Source organism: Hemiscyllium ocellatum, chromosome 20, assembly GCF_020745735.1.
Source record: "Hemiscyllium ocellatum isolate sHemOce1 chromosome 20, sHemOce1.pat.X.cur, whole genome shotgun sequence".
Classification (NCBI taxonomy): Eukaryota; Metazoa; Chordata; class Chondrichthyes; order Orectolobiformes; family Hemiscylliidae; genus Hemiscyllium; species Hemiscyllium ocellatum.
Window position 1 is genome coordinate 55,530,112 of NC_083420.1, and position 22,355 is coordinate 55,552,466.

General features: G+C 42.6%; 1 protein-coding gene across 4 annotated transcripts in view; it reads left to right on the forward strand.

Moving 5' to 3' along the window:
- Positions 1 to 22,355, forward strand: part of LOC132825531 (inactive rhomboid protein 1-like) — a 366,299-nt gene that overhangs the window by 184,853 nt on the left and 159,091 nt on the right. Inside the window, exon 1 of one of the 4 annotated variants that reach the window (XM_060840895.1) lies at positions 4,678 to 4,695. The exons of the other annotated variants lie outside the window; for them this stretch is intronic. The gene's annotated coding sequence lies outside the window, so the exon portion shown is untranslated. Of the gene's footprint in view, positions 1 to 4,677; positions 4,696 to 22,355 lie in introns of those variants that run through there. 4 annotated transcript variants of the gene reach the window in all.

The following is a 22,355-nucleotide window of genomic DNA, read 5'->3' on the forward strand; positions in this document are numbered from 1 at the left end:
ATTGACTGAGATCAGATTAGATTCCCTACAGTGCCCTGACCCACCTAACGCAATGGGCAATTTAGCACAGCCAATTTACCAAACCTGCACATCTTTGGACTGTGGGAGGAAACTGGAGCACCCAGAGGAAGCCCACGCAGACACTGGGAGAACGTGAAAACTCCAGACAGGCTGGAATCGAACCTGGGATCCCAGTGCTAACCACTGAGCCACCGTGCCGCCCTAAAGCCTTGAGTTGCTCCATTTGTTAAGTGTGTGTGAAAGTGCTAGTCATTTAGCTCAGTGGTAGTGCCACAGAATACGATGAAGTGTCCTTAATGGGAAGAAGGGGCATAGAATTAGATTTTATCATCACATGTACTCAATTACAGGAATACAGAGTTGATGTAAAGGTGTACTAAGTCGCTCTTCCCCTGGCGCCATCTTGGGTACAAAGATACCTAGGTACAAAATCTTAGGTATAAAGTGGAAAATAAAGAAAAAGATTAAAAGTTTAGTATTACAACCCTTAATTTAAATGTGTGGCCATAGGCCTGGATCTGGGCTTTTTCATGGTCAAACAGTGTGGCGCTGGAAAAGCACAGCCAGTCAGGCAGCACCCGAGTAGCAGCAGAATCGACGTTTCGAGCATAAGCTCTGCATCAAGCTCTACATTCCTGATGAAGAGCTTTTGCTCAATGTCAACTCCTACTGTCTGACCAACTGTCACTTTCCTGTGCCACATATTTTGACTCTGATCTCCAGCATCTGCAGTCCTTGTTTTGATCCCTGAGCTCTTCCACCCCAAGCTGAGACCAATACCAGCATGAGTCCTCTTGCCACATTGTCGCCACAGAACTGTTTTGTAAAATACCAAATTGAAAACCAGAATTTTAAATAAAGAGCAAGAGAAGAAATAAAAGAACAAGAGACAAAAGAAAAAAGAGGTCCTGATCTCAAAGTTCTTGTATAAAAGAAAAGGAAAAAGCCCAGATTTTCAAGTTTTATCTCCCTGTTCTGTCAGTCTCCTGCTGGGGAAAGCTGAACTGATTGTTGGGGAGGAACTGACTGTGTTGCTGCCACCGATAGCTCAAATGAGCCGCTTATTTTACTGTTGCAGCTGGTTCTGATGGCCGGGATTAGCCGACTCTATCACCGCCGCTGCTGCACGTGTTCAGAGGGTGTCTCCACGAGGTGCTGTGCAGTGCTCACTTGTACCTGTGCTGTGTCAAATTGCATCTGCATCAAGTGGATTGGTGAAGATGAGGTCAAGTATGTTTATCCCTCTTGCCAAAGTCGCACTTGGCCAGCTCCTCCAGTAATAGTGCGGCGGAGCTTCTTGTTGAGATGGTCATTGAAGTCTAGTACATTTCTCTTACTGGACAGCATCCTGTTGAGAAAGGAAGGGGCCTGCCAAAAGAGATTTTGGACAAACATCATTGATGCCTATTACCCATTGAGCTCCTAAGAGAAGACCGAGAGCTGATGCTCCGATTTCGATGAGTTTTAGTGAGCTCTGATTGTAGTTGTGGAATTGCCATAGTACAGTGACCATGGATAACCCTGTCATATTGCAATTTGTTGATCAGCGCGGAGAAATGAAATTGCTTTCTGCATTGAGCAGTCACCAGTTTGACGTATAGTGAATGCATTGCCTGGTAATTCAGACAATTCCACATCATGTTAAACATTGCGTTTGGAAAGTGGATACATATTTACTGAAGAACTGAGCTAGTTGTCACAGAACTCATTGCTGACATTGGAATTATGGCACTGGCCATAGCTGCAAGAATTGGCACAGCTACCTGCCAATGAACATGTTCTGTTAGCTCGGTAAGTTGTTTTTTGTGTGTGCCCTGCTCAAAGATTTGTATTTGTAAAATAAAAATCAACAGTTAAGCAAGATGGGGTAAATGAGGAGCAGTCTGATTATCGTGCCTAATTGGCATGCATCTTTGGACTGTTTACCTGGTGAATAAGCCTATTGGATAGTCTCACTATAGCCACTCCATAATCCTGATGAGTACTGTGCCCACCTACTGACAACAGGGGCTCGCCATTCTTGCAGAATGTTCAGCACCAGCTGCCATTCTCTCATTCATCTCCTGCAGGAGTCACCTACACCTTTGCAGCCATCAAACAGGAACACAGTACCAAGGAAGAGTTGAGTTATTTGAGGTGCAGTCCTTTGGATATGTTCAGCTATCCATCAATGTTATTGGACCATAAACTATATAACATTTTTGGAACAAATGGCAGTTGGCTCTGCCATTTGATTATGCTGGTATTTTCTCAACTCATTCTCCTGCCTTCTCCCCATGACCCTTGATCCCCTTGTCAATCAACATCAATCAGTATCTCTATCCCTGTCTTAAATACACTCATTGCCTTGGCCTCCACAGACCTGTGTGGCAATGAGTTCCACAGATGCATATCCCTCTGGCTGAAGAAATTCCTCTTCATCTCTGTTCTGAAGTTGCACCCCTTCACTCTGAGGCTGTGCCCTCAGGTCCTAGTCTCTCCTCCTAGTGGAAATGTTTTCTCCACAATGACAATATCCAGGCCTTTCTGTATTCTGCGAGTTCTGATCGGATACCGCCGCCCCCCACTCATCCTTCTAAACTTCATTGAGTACAGACCCAGAATCATCAACAGCTCCTCACATGACCAGCCCTTCACCCCCCCCCATAGTGCCAGTCATGAAGAAGAAGTAGTTACGTGAGAAAATTCGGATCCTTTTGTTTCTATTAAGGAGCTCATTTAACTGAACTGATGAAATTCATAACGGGTTGTGACGGGAGGGGAACAACTTCATTATCAGCAGAAGGACGGATGAGATCCTTTTCATCCAGTGAGCTGTTTGGAAACATGATGCTAAGTAGTTGAGGCAAAGCCAATGGAATCTATCAGGAAGAAAATGTAAATATTTGGAAGTTGAGAAAGAACAGGTTTATGGGGTGGGGAAGGGGGGGGGGGGTTTGGAGAGGAGTGGTGTGAATAGGGCAATGGGATTAGTTTCTTGTTGCTCCAACAAAAAGTTGGCAAAAGCACTGGGGCAATGGACTACCTCTGTCTGTAAACGCTAAAATCCAGTGGTTGAGTAACATCCTGTCTGTATGTTCAGCCAACAAGCCACAAGCGAGTACCAGTCACTTTCTTTTCCCTTTACGAACTTCTGCTAAACTACACGTGTGCATTATTCTTAAGAAAAGGTTTACAGATATTTTCAGCCTTTGTATAGTCAGATTCCTTTCAGTGTACAAACCCATTCTTGGTAAATTTATTTAATTTGAGTCCTGTGGATTTAGTGTCATTCCGTAGGGCCAGCACTTTAGAGGTGTGACTGATTTAAATACGGTGTGAACCATGCACTGTACCAACACTCCTCCTTAATCTGCAGCTTTGCAAATTGTTCCAATTCATCATATAGAGTTCCTTAGATCCAATCTGGAAACTAAATAGAAATAGTGTAAATAGGTTGGGAATATGTACCTACAGCAATAACTGCATGTACTGAAGTCTGAAACCAGAGTGATAAGAAATTGCCAGAACAGTGAAAGACCGGAATATTCTCAGGACTTTTTCTCTTGCAGTAGCTTGTATTGGCTGGCATGATGGTGAGCACCGCTGTCTCAGTGTCAGAGATCCATGTTTGATTCCAGCCTCAGGTGACCATGCAGACTCCTACACAGACATTCTCCCTATGTCTGTGTGGATTTCCTCTAGGTATTCAAGTTTCTTCCCACAATCCAAAGATGTGCAGGCTAGGGTGGATTGGGCTGACTGGCCTGTTTCTACTATGTAGCGAGGCTACGATTCTCTCTAAATGATCAGCACTTTATGCTGAAACAGAATTCCCTAACTCTGGAATTTCTCGGACAGAGGAAACACCCTCCGTATCTACCTTATGAGGCATCTTAAGGAATTTGAGTATTTCAAGAGTGCTCATCTCTCGTTTTTATGAACGAGAAGAGCCTAGTTGACTCGATTTGGCCTCAAGAGTCATCTGCTATTCCCGGTATTCAGCGGAGTTGTTCTGTTGATGTTGTTTGAGGGACCAATATTATCTAGGACTGTGGAACCATTTTCCTTGGGACAATGTCAACATGATTTAGTTCACCTTGGGTACTTTGGTACCAATCTTTGTTCAAAATAAAATGACATTTATGAATATCCATTTATTTACCGGAATCTATATGTCAATAAATTTGAAGAAATGTATTTTATGTATGCAAATTGGGCATTCTGCAATTTGCCACATGATTAGAAATGTCAAATGTTTTGCTTTGATTTCAAGATTTTGTTAAAAAGACTTTTTTGTCCTAGTGTGTCTGTAATGGCCTTTTTATCTAACCACATGCTTTCATGTCATGTGTCTTCCAAGGCTGCAGTATAAGCAGCTTTCTTTTCCTTGTTAGTCTGCTGTGTGGTGTGCTGCAAATAATTAGCAAATTCTGAGGAAGCCAGGTCTCAATCGTAAGACCATTCCTTTTGCCTTCTCACGATAAAATGTTTCCCTTGTAAGTTACTTTTAGTTTGAGCCGTGAGGGGAGGTGGGGGGGGTTAAGTCTTTGTGACCACTTTGGTTTCACCTTATTCAATAAGATTTGAGGATTGAGATTACAGCAGAAGAGGGGTGATTGCAAAGGAACTACGGTGGATTAGAAACCTATCTGGGCACAGGAAGAGAAACAGACAAGGGAAAGACTGGATTAGGTGAGCTTGAATGATTCTAGTTTGTAAATATCTTTAACAGTTTTCTAGTTTGACATGTGATTCTGCGATTTGGACTGTGCTGTGTTTGGGTGGTGGTGCAAAAACACAAACTGCCTTTGCAGTCAGGCTCAGTAACCAAAGCTAATGCTCAACGATTGATGCACAAGTGTGGCAATTTCTCTGAGAGGACGAGCTTGAGATTGTGCGCTTTGCCTCTGTCTCTGAGCTGGTGCTGGAGCAGCACAAGTTGTCCTGCAGCTTCTGACTATTTGCAGTTCATGCAGGGTCTGCCATCTTTCATTCGCTCTTTCCTGCGGTTGTGGTGGAGGAAGGCAAGGGCCGAGGGCCTGCTGTATAGTGATGGATCTGGATGTCCACTCCTCGTGGTTGCGGTGGCCGTGGCTTTATTGTCAGTGGGTCTGGTCCATTCTTCCTGGCGGTGGTTTCAGTGACGGTTATGGTGGGTATGGTTTGTTTCTTCTGGCTATGGCAGCAATGTGGCAGCTTTGGTGACTTGTTGGATCTGGTCTGTCCTGCCTTGCTGTGGCAGCGATGCACTGGCTTTTGGCGGTGGCCGGGATGCAGGTCCGGTCTGGGAATCCTTGCTTTTGGTGATCCTTGCTTTGGTGGTGGTATCCTGCAGCCACACCAGAAACCTAAGAGCTGAGGAGGGAACTAAAGATATTCTAACTTTCTCTCAGTTACTTCTTTTTATAATGTCTATAAATTAAAATGGCACTGAATTGTGGCAACTTATACACATCAAGGTTTGTGTAAAGATTTGTAGCTCAGTTGCTGGCTGCAGTTGTTATGGGTATGCTCGTGAGTTTGGTTTTCTTCATCAGGCTTCCTGATGCAGGGCTACAGGCCGAAACAGGATTGATTCTCCTCTCCTTGGATGCTGCCTGACCTCCTGTGTTTTTCCAGCAACACACCTTCGGCCTAACAAGTCCACACCGAGCCTCTGAAGAGTAACCCACCCAGACCCATTCCCCTACCCTATATTTACCCCTGACTAATGCACCTTCGACTGTGGGCAGTTTAGCATGACCAATTCACCTGACCTGCACATCTTTTGTGATTGAGAGAGGAAACCGGAGCACCCGGAGGAAACCCACGCAGACACAGGGAGAATGTGCAAACTCCACACAGACAGTTACTCAAGGAGGGAATTGAACTGGGTTCCTTGGCGTTGTGAGGCAGCAGTGCTAACCACTGAGCCACCGTGCCGCCCGTTTCATCCCCTGTCTCGGTGACATCCTCAGTGCTGTGGAGCCTCCTGTGAAGCGCTGCTGTACTGTGTCGGTTGGAGTTTATTTGGTTTCGTTCCCACTGCTTCCGGTTGTTGGCTCCGGTAGTTCGTTGTAGTGGCCAGTATATTGGTTCCAGGTTAATGTGCTTGTTGATGGAGTCTGTGGATAAGTGCCATGCTTCTGGAAGTTTTCTGGCTGTCCTCTGTTTGTCCTATTATTGTTGTGTTGTCCCATTCGGGTTTGTGGACTTATCGTCTGTGTGTATGGTTTCTAAGGATAGCTGGTTGTGGTGTTTACCACTGCAACGAGCAACTGGAAGCAGTGAGAATGAAACCAAATAAATTCCAACCAAAACAGTACAGCAACACTTCCCAGGAGGCTCCACAGTACTGAGGGTGTCACCTAAGAAAGGGGATGAAACAATAGTGAACCAAATTCCCAGCTCAGCAAACACACAACAGAAACAACTTTTACATACAACGCGTATTTTCATAATTTCAAGTGACAAATTGCTATTCTATTCTGTCTCCACATGTTGCTGGCTGATTTGGACTTCAGTAGTGGTGAGCGATGTTCAGCCCCTGGGAGTCGATGTATTTTGTTTGTCTCCAATTGAGTTTGCTGGCTGTTCCTTTTACAACTCTGTGCTTTTCATTACAAGCTGAGAGAGAGCAGCCAGTTCAAACTTCAAATCTTGTAGTTTCTACCCAAATTCTTTATTGAGAACTTTGTTTTTACATATCTAGGAGTTAGACATTAATTGGAATTTAGTGCCTCGACTTAAGCATGGTAACGGCTTTTCGATTGGTTAGAAGAGAGTGAGGACTGCAGATGATGGAGATCAGAGTTGAGAGCATGGTGCTGGGAAAGCACAATAGGTCAGGCAGCATCCGAGGAGCAGGAGAATCGACATTTTGAGAAAAAGCCTTTTATCAGGAATTTTCTAGCACTACACATAGTCCAAAGATATTCAGGGTCAGGTGAATTGACCATGCTAAATTGCCCATAGTGTTAGGTGCATTAGTCAGAGGGTAATGGGTCCGGGTGGGTTACTCTTCAGAGGGTTGGTGTGGACTTGTTGGGCCAAAGGGCCTGTTTCCACACTGTAGAGAATCTAATCTAATCTACACTCTCGATTTATGATTGGTTAGGTTGTCTTTGAATGACCATTCCTTTTGGAATCAGAGTGACTAACTCATTGAAGTTTGAAGTTATACTGAAATGTTTTCTCCAGAGCTGAAAGACAAGGTGCTGGTTTATTAAATGCCATCCTCTTTGAGAAGAAGGAAGGGAATTGGAGAATCCAATAGCAAAATGAGTTTGGAAAATTTGAGAGAAATAACAATTGTGATTTCTCTACATTTAATTCTTAAAGTTTAGGAGTGTTTAGAATGAACCAAGATAATTTAGGTTAAACGTGTTCAAAATGTGGCAATAAGTACTTTGTTAGCTTTTGTCACTACTGCATTCACTAACTGCTTAACTGATCTGACATCTGGGATGTGTACTACAAGGATCAATGTTGACACTCCCATGTTACTTGTTCAGTTGAGCTTGGCTCAGTTGGCTGGACAGCTGGTTTACAATGCAGTGTGATGCGAACATTGTGAGTCAGTTCCTAGACCAGCTGAGGTTATCCTGAAGGACTCTACTTTTCAACCTCTCCTCTTCCCTGAGGCGTGGTGACCCTCAAGCTAAACCATCACCAGTTGCCTCTCTAAAATGGGAGAGCAGCCCCGTGGTCCAGTCGTATTACGGTGACTTTCCTCAATTTTCTCATGATACGAAGTTAGGAGGCAATTGGTAAGTAGGATACTGCTGAGGGACACAGGTTCAGGTGATTTGAGCAAGAACATGGCTGATGGAAAACAATATGGTGTGAGCCTTTAAAAGAGACATGTTCTATCTAGTTTCTCTCACAGAGGGGTGTTGTCACAGTGGCGCTGAAATGTTTTGTATCGGCCAGCATTTGGTAAAGAGCTTTGAGGTTCTGCCTGTGTGTGGTTTTTTTCCGAGACAAAAGAATCATGGGCAGGTGGGGTCAGACTCTCGTCGACTCAGAAAGGATTAAAACAACCAATGCTGGAGATCAAAGTGGGCCAGGCAGCATTACTGGAGAGAGAGCAAGCTAACTGTTTAGAGCAGTGTTTGGTTTTGCTTTCAGTTAGGTGACGATCTTTGGCGACTGAGAAATGGTGTTCTCTGCTGCTAGAGTCAAGTCTTAGACAGAGAGGCTTCCTCTTTTTTTTAAAAGAAATGATTTTCTTTTGGTGTTTCCTCCTCCTAGACTGGAGAGAGACAGCACCTCAGGATAATAACTATATTGTTGAATTGCCTTTGCCAAGGGTGTGTTTCAGGGATGCTGCCTGTGTTGGAACAGTTGTTGATTAGTGGTTAAATGATGCAGCATCGTCTAAGGTGTATTTTGATGGAGTAAACTTATGTCAGTAATGGCAGGAGATTTTTTTGTTGCTATAGTTCCAAGCCACCTCAAATGGATGGGATGATTATATTTCAAGTGGGTTGAACCATTAGTTTTCCCTCTGTTTACTCTCTATTAGAGTGAGAATGAACTGATCCATTTATGTCAAATTATTGGCCCATGCAATCAGTGTATTCATTATAGGATTTAGTACATTCTAATAAGCAGCCATGACCTGGATGGATTATGTACATAGGAAGTAAAGGCTATAGCAGTTTACCTAGGTGGTCCCATTTTAACTGACCACCACTTTCTAAGAGACCAGTTAGGAATGGACAGCTGATCAATATCTATGCAGAAAAAGGCTCTTTGGCCCATCATATCCACATCCATCAAAAACAGCCACATGACTATTCTAATCCCATTTTCCGACACTTGGCCCATAGCCTTGTATGCCCTGGCATTGCAAGTGTACATCTAAATCCTACTTCAATGTTTCTGCCTTTCCCACTCTTACAGGCAGTGAGCTCTAGATTCCCACTGCCTTCTGGTTGAAAAGATTGATCCTCACATCTCCTCTAAAGAGAAGAACCTGCTCCTTCCCTTTAATCTAATGCCCTGGTCATTGATCCCATGAAGGGATCCATTTCTTCCTGTCTATCCTATGCCTGTAGACATCTCAGTCATGTTCGCCCATCAGCCTTCCCTGCTCGAAGGGAAACACCCCCAGTCTGTCCAATCTCTCTTCATAACTGAGACTCTCCAGCCCAGGCAGCATCCAGGAAATCTCCTCTGTACCCTCTCCAGTACTGTCACATCCCTGCTACATTGTGGATTCCAAAACTATACATATTACTGTACTCTAGCTGTGGCCTAATAAATGTTTTCTACATAACCTCCCTGCTCTTAAACTCTGTCTTAGCTAATAAAGACAATTATACCATATGCCGCCTTAACCATTTTATGTATCTGTGCTGATATCTTACAGGGCCTACACACCTAGCTGCCTCCAATCCTTGCTGCTTCCCAAGGTTCTGCTGTTCTTCCAGCTGAACAGATCTATTGTATGTTTTAAAACAAAACTCTTGCAAACATGACTCCCCAAATGTCCAGCCAAAACAGAGTGCTAATAGAGTAGCAAGTACCATTTGTATACAATTATTAAAGTTCACTTGTTATCAATCAAACATAACACACTTATGAAAATTCTCATTTTGAACTACTTCATACCACCGTTATTATGTGTCGTCATCTAGGTCTCAACCAAACTCTTTGCTTTCCCTTCTGTCTGAAGGCACTTCACACACTTAAGCACGCAGACCCCCCCCCCCCCCCCCCCCCCCCAAACAGCCCCCAATAAAAATGCCACCTCATGTTGTAAGCCACTTATCTATAATACACTTTCTATGCAGTCACTCCACAGCCTGGTCTTACAGCAGCACTGACTCACTCTGGAGCCAAGGACTCAGATGGTATCCAATAATGACCAGCACCATCTCCAATAAGGAGTTAGGACATATAACCATACCTTTCCACTGGCCCCCAAGCCAGTTATTTCCTGTAGGCACTACATTGTCCTGCTGGGAGTGGGGAAAGGGGCAGGTGAGGGCATGGGCATAGGAATGCCAAGGCGGGTATGGTGCTGTGTTTGTGCTGGGACTATCGTGGTTTCACAGCTGGCAATATGTGAGAGAAGGGTGAATGACCACCGAGGGGAGTTAAGAGGGCAAGCTGAAACAAGAATGGAAATAGTTGTTTGTTGAGTATGGTCTGTGATGAATCGAGCAGTAAGAAACTTGTTGTTCTTCTGTAAGGATATGGTATGCAAAGATGCATTCACTGACTTTGACTGCTCACGTTAGGTTCTTGAACATATCATAGAATCTGTGGGGAAGCAGCCGCTTGGCCCATTGATTCTGCACTGACCCTCTGAAGAGCATCTTGTCCATGCGCAACCCCCATTCTCTCCCTGTAACCCTGCATTCCCCATAGCTAATTTACCTCACCTGCACATCCCTGGATACTGGGCAATTTAGCATGGTCAGTCCACCAAACCTGCACGTCTTTGGCCTGTGGGAGGAAGCTGGAGCCCGGGAGGAAACCCACACTGACACGGGGAGAATATGCAAACTCCACACAGACAGTCGCCCAAAGCCGGAATTGAACCCGGATCCCTGGCGCTGTGATGCAGCAGTGCTAACCACTGAGCCACTTGTGATACTGAATCCAAGTTCTCATGTTGACCTCCACAGCTATCAGCTCCAGTTTTCTGGAGGAAACTGGGCATTCGCCTATGATACACCTTTTCCCTCTCCCCTGCTCCCTCCAACCACCCATCCAAGGCAATGCAGCCGTGGGAATTTCTGGAACTCCCATCTCTGACCCATGTTGTTCTTAATGTTTCCCAGGTCAGAGTTCCTTCCCACAATGCAGCTGTTCCAGTCATCATACAGTAGCCCTTCAGCAAGCATTCTGTAGTATTACCAGCTCTCAGGATTGGATTCATTGATGAGTGCAGCTAACTAAACCCAGTTAGAGCAGAAAGGATGTGAAATCATTGAACCGTACAGGAAACACAATGTTGTTTTTCCTGTATTTCATTAAATGGGTACATGAAAATCAGACATAGCAATCCCTGTCCCAATTTTAACAATTAATGAATTTGAGCACTTTTGTTTTAAAAATGAGCAATAATGATTTTCAGTGTGCACCAAGGAGCTTTCAATTGTTCAGTAATTTCTAGATCCATGAAAGTTGAGGATTAGGTATACTAAACTATAGAGATTAAATTACACCAATATTCAGAATTATTTTTGATTCATGTTTAGCAGACTTGCTGTTTCAGTGCAAATTGTTCAAATTCATTCTTGAAACTCTTGGAAAAAAGTCTGAGATAGTTAACTCATGACATGAATAGCAATTGAACTTTGCAAAGTTCTACAGATTGTTAACATGCTGTGGAGACGTGATTGTTTTAGCGAAGAAAGGAACCAAAAGTTTTGATGACACAGATTATAGTTTCTGTAGCTTTTTTATTTCCTGCGGGTTGACACCTGTCTCTTCTCCCCCCAAAAAATAAAACCGTTCAGTATTTATAGGAGTAGATTTTTACTTTTGGTTCTGTAAATGGACATGAGGCATGAAGAGAGCACTGCAATCAGAGTAATGTGTGACAATCAAACCTGGAATCATTCTGTAAAACACTGTTCTAATGCTAGTGTGCTTTTACTTTATATTCCTGGAGGCTTACATCTATCGCAGTGCTAAATCCAGCTTTGCGATTCCCACTTCAGTGTTTTGGATGCTAAACCCATCTCTCCTATCCCAGCTCCCACTTGTTTGAATTGTAATCTCCAGCTTCATGACCTCAGTTCTGGTATTTGCAATATCAAAACTCTCTGCAGATTAGCCAATTCACAAACAATTCCGTCTCAACTTGTGAGAACCATTTTTAAAAATGTTTAATCAGAAGAGGAAGTAAAAGTGCTATCTGTAGAGTCATAGAGATCTACGCAGAAAAAGGCCCATCCTATCGACATCCATCAAAAACAGCCACATAACTATACTGATCTCATTTTCCAGCACTTGGCCCATAGCCTTGTGTACCTTGGCGTTGCAAGTGCACATCTAAATACTTCTTCAATGTTATGAGGGTTTCTGCCTCTAACTATCCCTACAGGCATTGAGCGCCAAATTCCCATTGCCTTCTGGATGAAAAGATTGATCCTCACATCTTCTCTAAATAGAAGAACCCTTTAATCTAATGCCCTGGTGATTGATCCCACAATCAAGAGGTCCGTTTCTTCCTGTCTACCCTGTGCCTGTAGACATCTCAGTCATGTTCTCCCATCAGTCTTCCCTTCTCTAAGGGAAACACCAGGTTAGACAAGCAGAAAGCTGGAAGAACACAGCAAGTCAGGTAGCATCAGTAGGTGGAGAAGTCCACATTTTGGGTGTAACCCTTGAGGGAAAACACTCTCAGCCTGTCCAATCTCTCTTCATAACTGAAACTCTCCAGCCCAGGCAACATCCTGAGAAACTTCCTCTGCACTCTCTCCGGTACTGTCACATCCCTCCTATATTGTGGATTCCAGAACTATTTGCAATACTATACCTGTGGCCTCATCATAATTTTAATGGAGTTCCAGCATAACTTCCTGCTGTTAAACTCTATTCCTTGACAAAGAAAGGCAAGACCAACTTTGTCCAACCCTGCTTCAAAGGACTTTGTGCATTTCTCAAAAAGCGAGACTTAAAAGGTCCTGTGGAAAACACAAATCGAGGGAATTTAGGAATGCACCAGCAGTTACTGCTACTGCTTGGACGATCCAGACCTATGTGTCTCAGAAGTTCAGGAATACTCTAAGGCTTGGATAAATAGGAAAGGTTGGGAGGGATATGGGTCAGGAGCAGGCAGGTGGAATTAGTTTAGTTTATGGTTGGCATGGACTGGTTGGACCGAAGGGTCTGTTTTCATGGTATATGACTGAACGATTGGGGTGGTCAGTCCCCAAAGCAACATGAAGAGATTATTGGAGGAAAATAATGATTAGATCCAAAAAAAGCAATTCAACAGCATCAGCAGTTAAATGTGTGACAGAAAAGCATGAAGTGCAGAAAGTTGATGTTATCTTGGGCACTATTTCTCAAGCACTACAGATGGCTGTCCATATTAATAGTACATTGTATGTATTACATTGAAAGGAAGAACGCTCAGGTCAGTGGGGAGTGGTATTCAGTACGTTGCTACTTCAGAGAGCCAACACAGGAACAGTGTGCTGAATGGCCTCACAATCTGTGAAGGTAATATTAAAATACAATTTTTTTTTGTGGAAACCTCAAGGTTGAAGTTAAAATGGCTTATTCTCACTTTGCATACTTCGGACAAATGAGTTTTAGAATCTGCCTTTGGATATACAGACTTCTTCCCAGTTTGTGTATTACAAAATGCGTAGCAGGAAAGCAAAGGGAATGTAGAACAGTCAGCTTATTGTTTGGAAGTAACCGGAATCCATAATTAAGGACATAATGACTGAAGACCTGAACATTTTCATCTGATATGAGGGAGCTCCTATGGATTTCTATGGGGTAGGCCGTGCCTGACAAACCTAATTGAATGTTTGTAATTGAAAGTAGTGGATAGGGGAAGATGTATGAATTTCCTGAAGGCTTTTGGTAAAGAGACTGCTAGCCAATGTAGAAGCTCATTGAATTGAATGCAGCTTATGATTCAGGCTCAGAGATTGGGATTCAGGAGTTGGATAGGGTGAATGAATAAGTATCCCAATTGTCATGTTGCTAACGGTCCCACACCAGAATCTCTCTTTGGGGCCTCAACTGTTGAAATGTGAATTTAATGCTGAAATTGAACATCAAAAGGGGGGAGCTTCTAAACAAGGTGAAGCCAGGACCTTTGGGAGGTCCTGCCATACTTGGGAGTTCAGATATATACATCATTAAATTGTTTTGATCAGGTACAGAGAACAATCTCAAAAGGCTAATGGAATCCTGGGCTTTCTATTCAGAGTAATGGAATGCCAAGCTGTAAAAGTCTTGCTTCAGTGATACAAAAGTCTGTTTAGACCATACCTGGAGTTACTGGGTCATTTTGGAAAGTGCATCGTTGAAAGGATTCGTGGACCTTGGCAAAATTCCAGTGTAAGTTTCACAATGACCCATCTGGACTCCAAGGAGAGATTATAGAACCCTTGAGTGTCCCTTGCCTAGAAAGTAGAAGGTTAAGGACTAATTTGATTGCTGTTTTAATGGCATTAAGAAGAACAGACCAGGTAAATGGAGAAATTATTTCCTTTTGAGGGAGTTCTTGACTCCAGGGAAAGGTCTTAAAAATTAGAATCAGACTTTGAAGAATTACCTTTTCACGCATAGGGTGGTACAAAGTGTGGAACTGGTTATTGCAAATGACAATTGAGGCTATATCCACCCTCCGCTTTGAGATTGATAGTACCTTTCTCTAACAATAATAAAAAACTAAGAGATCTGGGGTAAAGATGGAGTTAGGTCACAGGTTAACATTCCCCTCTTTCTATTTGCGGAATCTTTGCAGCACATTTCTGATTGAAGTTGACACCATACGTGATATAGATCATGCCAGATTTTTAAAAGTTTTTGTTAGTTTCCTGTCAAATTCTTAAGCTACAATTAGCACAGTCGGGATCTCGTGCTCATTTGGTAGTTTTGGCAGCAAGGAATAGCAACTTTTGCGCAAGATTTGTATGCTTGTGTGGCAGTTTGTTGGCTTAAGTGTGCATGAGTAATTTTTGTGAAGGCGCAAGTGATTAAAGTCATCGTCACTATTTTTGACAATCTGGTCGCGGGCTGGTGCTTAACTTTGCTACTGCTGCCAGGATGCAGAGCTTGGAGAGACGCAGGTGAGGAAAAGAAGTTATGAGAGCAAAATGCAACGGGGTGCTGGAGATCTGAAATAAAAACGCAGCAGGTCTGGCAGCTGCTGTGGAAGGGGAAATGGAGTTGACATTTTGAGTTGATGACTCTTTTCTCCAGAGCTGAATTTACTTGCCACTCACAGCACTGTCACTGCATTGAGGTTTGCTGTGTAGTTCCCTCTGACAGTCAGTTAAAGCACCATGTCTTCTCAGAAGTGCACAGCATCCATTGGGGAATGGAATTGTAGCAGAGGAGCTTTGGAGAGATTTAGAATGTTCTGCCTTTTTATGGCAAGAACTGTAAAAGCTGCATTTTGAAGGAAATGAAGGCTTGTACTAATGGGTCCAATTTTTAATAGATGCTTGTTGCCCCATGTTAAGCATATTAGACCTTTTTGTGATGATTATTATGTTAATTTTCATGATGTCATGGCTGATCACCTAACTCCCCACTCCATTCTTTGATCTCTTTAGCCCCAAGCGCTATATCCAACTCCTCCTTGTCCTTGAGAAGATGGTGGTGCATCACTACACTCCATCTGCTCCAGGTGCACTCTCAATGCCAATAGGCAATGCTTTTCACCATTCTAATGGAATGTCTTCATCAGGAAGGAGTGTGACTGGAGCTTGGAGCCATGACTGTTGGTTTTTATTATTCATTCACAGCTAAAACAGCATTTATTATCCAGCCCTAATTGCCCAAAGACCAGTTAAGGGTCAACGACACTGCAGTGGATTTGAGTCAGATGTAGGCCAGATCAGGTAAGGATGGCAGATTCCTTCCCTCAAGGACATTAGTGAACCAGATGATTTTTTTTCCCTGACAATTGGCAGTGGATTCACAGGTTTCTATTGAATTCAAATTCTATTATTTACCATGGCTGGATTCGTAACAGGGTCTCTGGGTGAGCAGTCCTGTGATAAAACAGCCGTTGTCTCCTCTAGTCATCTGTAGTTGGGACTAAGCAGTGCATGTTATGGGGACGTGTCCAGATCAAAGAAGTATTTTATAAGAATATCTGATGAATAATGAAGTGATATTTCTGCTGAAACTAAGAGGTGTTTTGCCACATGGTCATAATGTCCAACACTGAACAGCAGACACTACCTCCCCTCCCTTCAAGTGAATATACTGAACTGACATCTGATCTCTGGCTCATCTCTACCTAACAAGCAGCCATTCTGTCGATCTGTGTGGCGGGAAAGCTATTAAAGATGTCTTGCCAATAATTCTGGCAGAACATGTGGAAAAGCTTTAGTTCTGAGCTCCCTGTGGAAACCAGCATTCACCTCCTCACTGTCTTCCCAGCTCCAAATAAAAGTATCAGGGCCAATTATTCAGTTTTCAGCTTCTCCATTCTACTGTTCCTCAAGGGAAGCTGAATTCACATGCATTGTGTAATTAGTGTAAAAGAAATATGCATTAGTTGACCCTGTGGCTGAATTTACAAATGGTCAAAATGAAATTTCAGGTAGAGCTGTTCGTTGGTTAGTAAAGAGAGAGAATTTCAATCGCCAAAACTGCTCAGAACAAAATCTTTTTTCTTTTTTCTCCCCCTTTCTTGCTTTCCCTAGTTGACTACAGAAACCATGTGATTGTTAAATGTCCATTGAGATGCCTAAATCTTTGCACCTCAATGATTTTGAGAATAATTCCAAACTGGAGTCTGCAGGTTATTTGAGCTGAATGCTCAAGCTGTGAAGCAGAGCAACTGTGTAATCTTCTCTTGTATTTTGTGGATTTAGATCTTCCCATTATGTACATGAAACAAAGCCAGAGGTGTTAAAATTGTCCACTTTGACAGTGAATTGGACTGATTCTGATGGGAACAATGTGTGGTCTGCGAGACATAATGGAAATATTTCTGATAATTTTCTCCCATGTGAGATGGCTAAGACATGGCTTCATTGTGTCCAAGGGAAACATTTCATGATTGGACTTCTAGCTAAAGGTTATTGATATGATGGGGAGGGCTAATGAGAGAAAAGTATGCCAAACTAACATTTTTCTATCATTTGTAATAAGCCTCTTTGTTATATTAAATCCAATCCATCACTAACAGCAGTAACACCCGAGAACTACCTCCAATAGTTAACCAATACTTGTGGGTTGGCTGTACACTTTCCAGGGAAAAAGTCATCTAAGCTTAAGATATCCAATCTATAACTCTTAAAAACTCTTTAATCTGTGACTCTGCTGTTGTATGTACCTGTGCCCTTTAACTCTCCATTGATAGCGTTGCCCTAGGTGTCTCATCTGGAATAGTCTCACATCTGCATTTAACTCTTCTGTAACCCCTTCAGCTATGCCAATCCATATTCCTCCCTTATCTCCACTCCTCTGATACTTAAGCTATCCTTTCCATTGACCCACAACTAGGAATTTGCTTTTGGCTTCTGTCCTCTTTTTGGGCTAGGTGCTCCATTTTGGATGTTGACTCCATGAAATATTTCAAGCAATTCAAGGTGTATGTTGTATATACTGGACATGGAAGATATTGTTGTAAATTATTATATAAATAGCTATCCTTAGCATTCAAAATAATTCCAAAGGCTATCAAATGACTATCTATTTTGTTCAAAATGCCCTGGAACATGTGTGTAAGTATGAATATGATTTTGCTATTACTATGTTATACATATTTAATCATTTGGGAATGCAAAAGTTGAATATTGGTTGACAAAAAAAAATTGTCAAAGCTTTGCACAATTCACAAGAAACACAAATTTAAAGGGGAAACCAACTTTTTTCATGAGGGGTAAGTGCTGACTCGTTGGCAAATGGAATCTGAGAATATTTTGAAGAATGACTTGCAACTGACCATTAATGTAATTCAGAAAAAAATCAAAGAAATTGTACTAGTTGTAGTAATGGAAAACATTTAAAAACGCTCAAACTTCCAGGAAAAGAAAGGATCACCTCATAGGATTTTGAATTTATACATCAATGCAAAGCATGAAATAAAAGCAACACTGATATTTTCAGTCAGCAAGCTATTCTCTCAACTACACAAAAGATGCCACGTTTAACCATTTGAAGCAAATGAAAATCTCTCTCTGCAGATGTACGGTGTCCCTAAAGTAGACACTTTGTTTGAGAACCAGACCACAGTGAGTTTTGGTTCCTTTTTTAATTGGGTAACTTTTGATCTGGAAATGAGCCTCTAACCAAAGCCATGTGAATCTCCCAGCTTTGTTTAATCTCCAAACTTAGTCTCTTCAATCTTAAATTAACTCCTTCCTGCACTTTGCATGATGAGCAATAAAGACTCGTTATCTCTGTCTCTCTGATGCTTCCTCTCTTGCTGGCTGGTGTGCTGTATCCCTCATTTTTGTGCTCGTTTTTACTCGTACTTTTTCTTGAGTTGCTTCAGTCAGACATTTGTGATACTTTCCTAGGGTTTTTTCCCCCCTGTATTGAACCCTGTTCATAGTTAAACAAATCACATTGCATAGCTACCTGAATAGAAGGCCAAATTATTATCATCGTGATTCCCTATGCACATTCATTCTGTTTGGTAATTTAGAATCCCTACAGTGTGGAGATGGGCCCTTCGACCCAACAAGTCCACACCGACCCTCTGAAGAATGTCCCACCCAAACCCATTCTCCTACTGTATTCCTCGACATTTATCCCTGACTAAGACATCTCTGAACACCTGGGCAATTTAGCATGGCCAATTCACCTAACCTGCATGTCTTTACGCTGTGAGAGGAAACCGGAACACACCTATGCAGAAGGTGCAAACTCCACACAGACAGTCTCCTGAGGCTGGAATCAAACCCATGGCGCTATGAGGCAGCAATGCTAACCACTGAGCCATCGTGCTACCATGGCATGGCATGTACACTTAAAGCCTGACACTCCTAACGCATCCCTGGGACTTGAAGAGTAATGGTCTCTCTATTTAGTCACTGATACTTAAGGCATTGTGAATATCTAGATTTCTTACACCCCAGTAAAGCAAACCAAATACCCTTGTAACCTTTAACAACAATATCACTTGGTTTATTGTCAGGTAGAATCCATAACAAGACACTTGAACCCCTTTATTCCCTCATTTAATGCTCAATTGAAAAAACACTGAACAATATAATCTTCTAAAGCCCTCATTTGTAACATTAATCAAGCAGCATAGTGCATAGGTCCAAAGGAGTGCAATCTTGGGCTTTGATGTTTGACAAATTGCCTTCAATGTTTGTTTATACACGATCAGCCATGAAACCAAATGAGGTTTTTATTTCAGATTTTCTCAGAAAAAAAATCTACATTTGAAAGTTAAGGTCTTTTTGTTTTTAACTACATGACATTGTTTTCTTTCTCCATGAAGCACTTATTAGCAGACGGAGAATGGAGTTTCTGAGTGGACTGCTGGTGAAATTCTCTCCATCCGATGACCACAAATCCCTTGTTTCCGATTTTTAAACCGAAAAGCGGCCTTTGAGGGTGCAATAAATCATTTTTCTCCAGCTGAATTTGAGGAGAGCTGCAGGAATTTGTCATGAGAGATTCCCTGGAGAATGTTTCTAGCGTCTGTATAGCTGGAAGCTGTATGGCAGCAGCTGTTTGACTTCAGAAGAAATTTCAGCTGTTAGTTATTTATGGCAAAACGTGAATGGAAACATAACAGGGCGGAAGGTGACAATAAGGGAGTAGAAAACAAGTGGCACCTGATTAGTGGGGGCGACATCAGATAGTGCAGTGTTTTCGGCATGCGACGTGGCCCCCACCAGGGTCTCCAAAACAGAGGGTTGGAAGGTTGCTGATGTTTCTGGTTGATGTACACTGTCACCATGCTAGTTAGGGCAAAGCAATGAGGGACCCTTGATTCGATATCAAAGTAAGACTTCCCTCGTTTAGAAATTGTAGAATCCCCATTGTGCGGAAAGAGGCCATTTGGCCCATCAAATCTGCACCGTCCCTCCCAAAAGCATTGTACCTTGTGATCCTGCCTTTCCCATTGCTGACCTTCCCTCCTAGCCTGCATATCCATGTGGGGCAATGTAACATGGCCAATCAACCTAGCCTGCACATCATTGGACTGAGAGAGGAAACTGGAGCACACCCACTCAAACGTGGGGAGAATATGCAAACTCCATACAAACACTTGCCCAAGGGTGAAATGAAACCAGTTCCCTGGTGCTTAGAGGTAGCAGTGCTAACCACTGAGCCACTGTGCTGCTTGGTGTATACCAGATCCGCACAGAGGCTTAAGGTCTGTTCAGGTTTCAGTTGCAACATGAATTTGCCCTGGAGAAAGGACAAGTTACTTAACACAATTGCCATCCCAAACACTACCAGACCCTCATCACCCCACCAATCTGAACCTGTTGCCACTAACTGTGCTCATTGCCCTCAGTTTAATGATGACGGAGGCCCTGCTGTCTAGGCTCCTCAACCACCTTATCTATGCTTTGGTTCATCTCGCACAGTGGGAATGGGCCACAAGAAGAGGATGTTCCTGAATTTCTCCATTGACGTTGCTTGGATATATTAGACTATGTGCTCACCAGCAAAATTGAGGGGCTTTGCCAACACTGGAGGTTGGTAGAGCCAAGCTGGTGGCCTTGTAGAAATTTGAAGCCTGTAGTTGAATACAAGTTTTTGTTTAACAAGGAACATTGTTTTTGTGGGCTATCCAATCGATTGAAATCCCACCTCTAAATGCGAAAAGTCCCTCACAGCTCAGGATGGCTGTTGCTTTCTTCATGGGAATACGTCAATCAGAGTCAAAAAGTCAGTAGTACAAATTATTGTGACTGTAGGAAATATGGTTTTGTTGTGTTAGACCTGATTGCACACAGCTTTGCATGTGCTCTCTTGACCCTCTCCTAACACACCCAATCTCTAGCAGTGATGTTTTTTTTTCTCTTTGAACACATTTAATTTTTCTAAAATATTAGAGATAGGGGCACCAAGCTGTAGAACTGGGTAATGGTGAGGGGGTGTGTTGGTATGGGTAGGTTATGCCCCTTTAATAGCTGGCACATCAGGTAACCAATTGAAGAGTGTGTGAAGGAAGAGAGTTGTAATCATGTATTGATACCTCAAGAGTCAGACCGCATGGAAACAGGCCCTTTGGTCCAATTCGTCCATGCAGACCAGATATCTTTAAATCAATCTAGTCCCATTTGCCAGCATTTGGCCCATATTGTTCTAAACCCTGTCCTATTCATGTATCCATCTGGATGCCTTTAAATATTGTAATTCTATCCACCCCCTCCACTTCCTCTGGCAGTTCATTCCATACATGTACCACCCTCTGCGTGAAAAAGTTGTCCCTCAGATCCCTTTTAAATCTTCCCCCTCTCACCTTAAACCTGTGTGCCCTCTAGTTTTGGACTCTCCCACCGTAGGAAAAAGACTGATCAGAGAATCCCTATAGTGCAGAAAGAGACCATTCAGCCCATTGGGTCTGCATCAAAGAGCATCCCACCCAGACCCAGCACATCACCCTAATCCCAGGCTATTCACCCTATCCATGCCCCTCATGATTTATAAACCTCCATAATGTCACCCCTCAACCTCCAGGGAAAACAGCTCCAGCCTATCCAGCCTTTCCCTGTAGCTCCAATCCTCCAACCCTGGCAATGTGCTTCTAAATCGTCTCTGCACCCTTTCAAGTTTCACAATATCTTTACTATAGCTACCTGACTAATGCACAAAATATCTTTGTGACCAACATCTTAGTGCTTCAACCACTGAAGACTAACTCTGCCTCCAAATCACTTATTCCAAACAGGGGAGAATATTCCAAAACTGAAAGATCCAGATGGGGCCAAACTGGCTTCATAATAATCTCCTTGGGTCCCCCTAACTGACAGCACAACTTGCAACTACTGAAGCTGGTCTTAAAACAGAATATGTCCTAGTAGAGCTGTCAAACCAGTACTCTTAAGAGGAAGGACTTTTTTTTTAAACAAACAAATTAGTTTACCAACTGCTCAGTTTTTCAGTGATTGATTTTCCCCCTTTTCAGCCTCTGTTTTTCCTGTTCAGACTTGCATTTGTCCCTCTAAGGCTTTAACATCCAGATGGTGGACAAGTTATAGGAGGCAGGTATCTGGAAGTAGGTTATTACAATGAAAGCTCACTGATGATAGAGACAGGTAAAACTAACGGATAGCAGAGATCACAGAAGATACATTACAGTCACCAGCTGTAAATAATGTTTTGCCTGGAGAATAGATTTGTCTTTAACAGGATTTTTTTTTCACTGGAGTTTACTTCTGTTTATTGAACTTGGACAAAAATGGTTTGACAAAATGCACAGCCTAAGATTGTAGTAGACTGATATTGTGCTCAAATGTGTTTTTTTTTGGGTTTCAAGGGAAGTTTGCAAAATGTGAGTCAAAGTTATTCCTGCACTGGGAAAAAGTTATATTTAGTCTTTAATAAACCACATGGCAGATGAGAGAGTACGTTACGCTTATTTTTCCTGTTTGCAAAGTTGGCTTGGTTTAGCTTTTTGTTGAAGTAATCATATTTCACAGCCGTGTAACGTGTTATGAATGAAGGATGGTGCAAATAAATAAACTCCTCAGAATTGAAGTTGTAAATTACTAGGTAAAATGAGT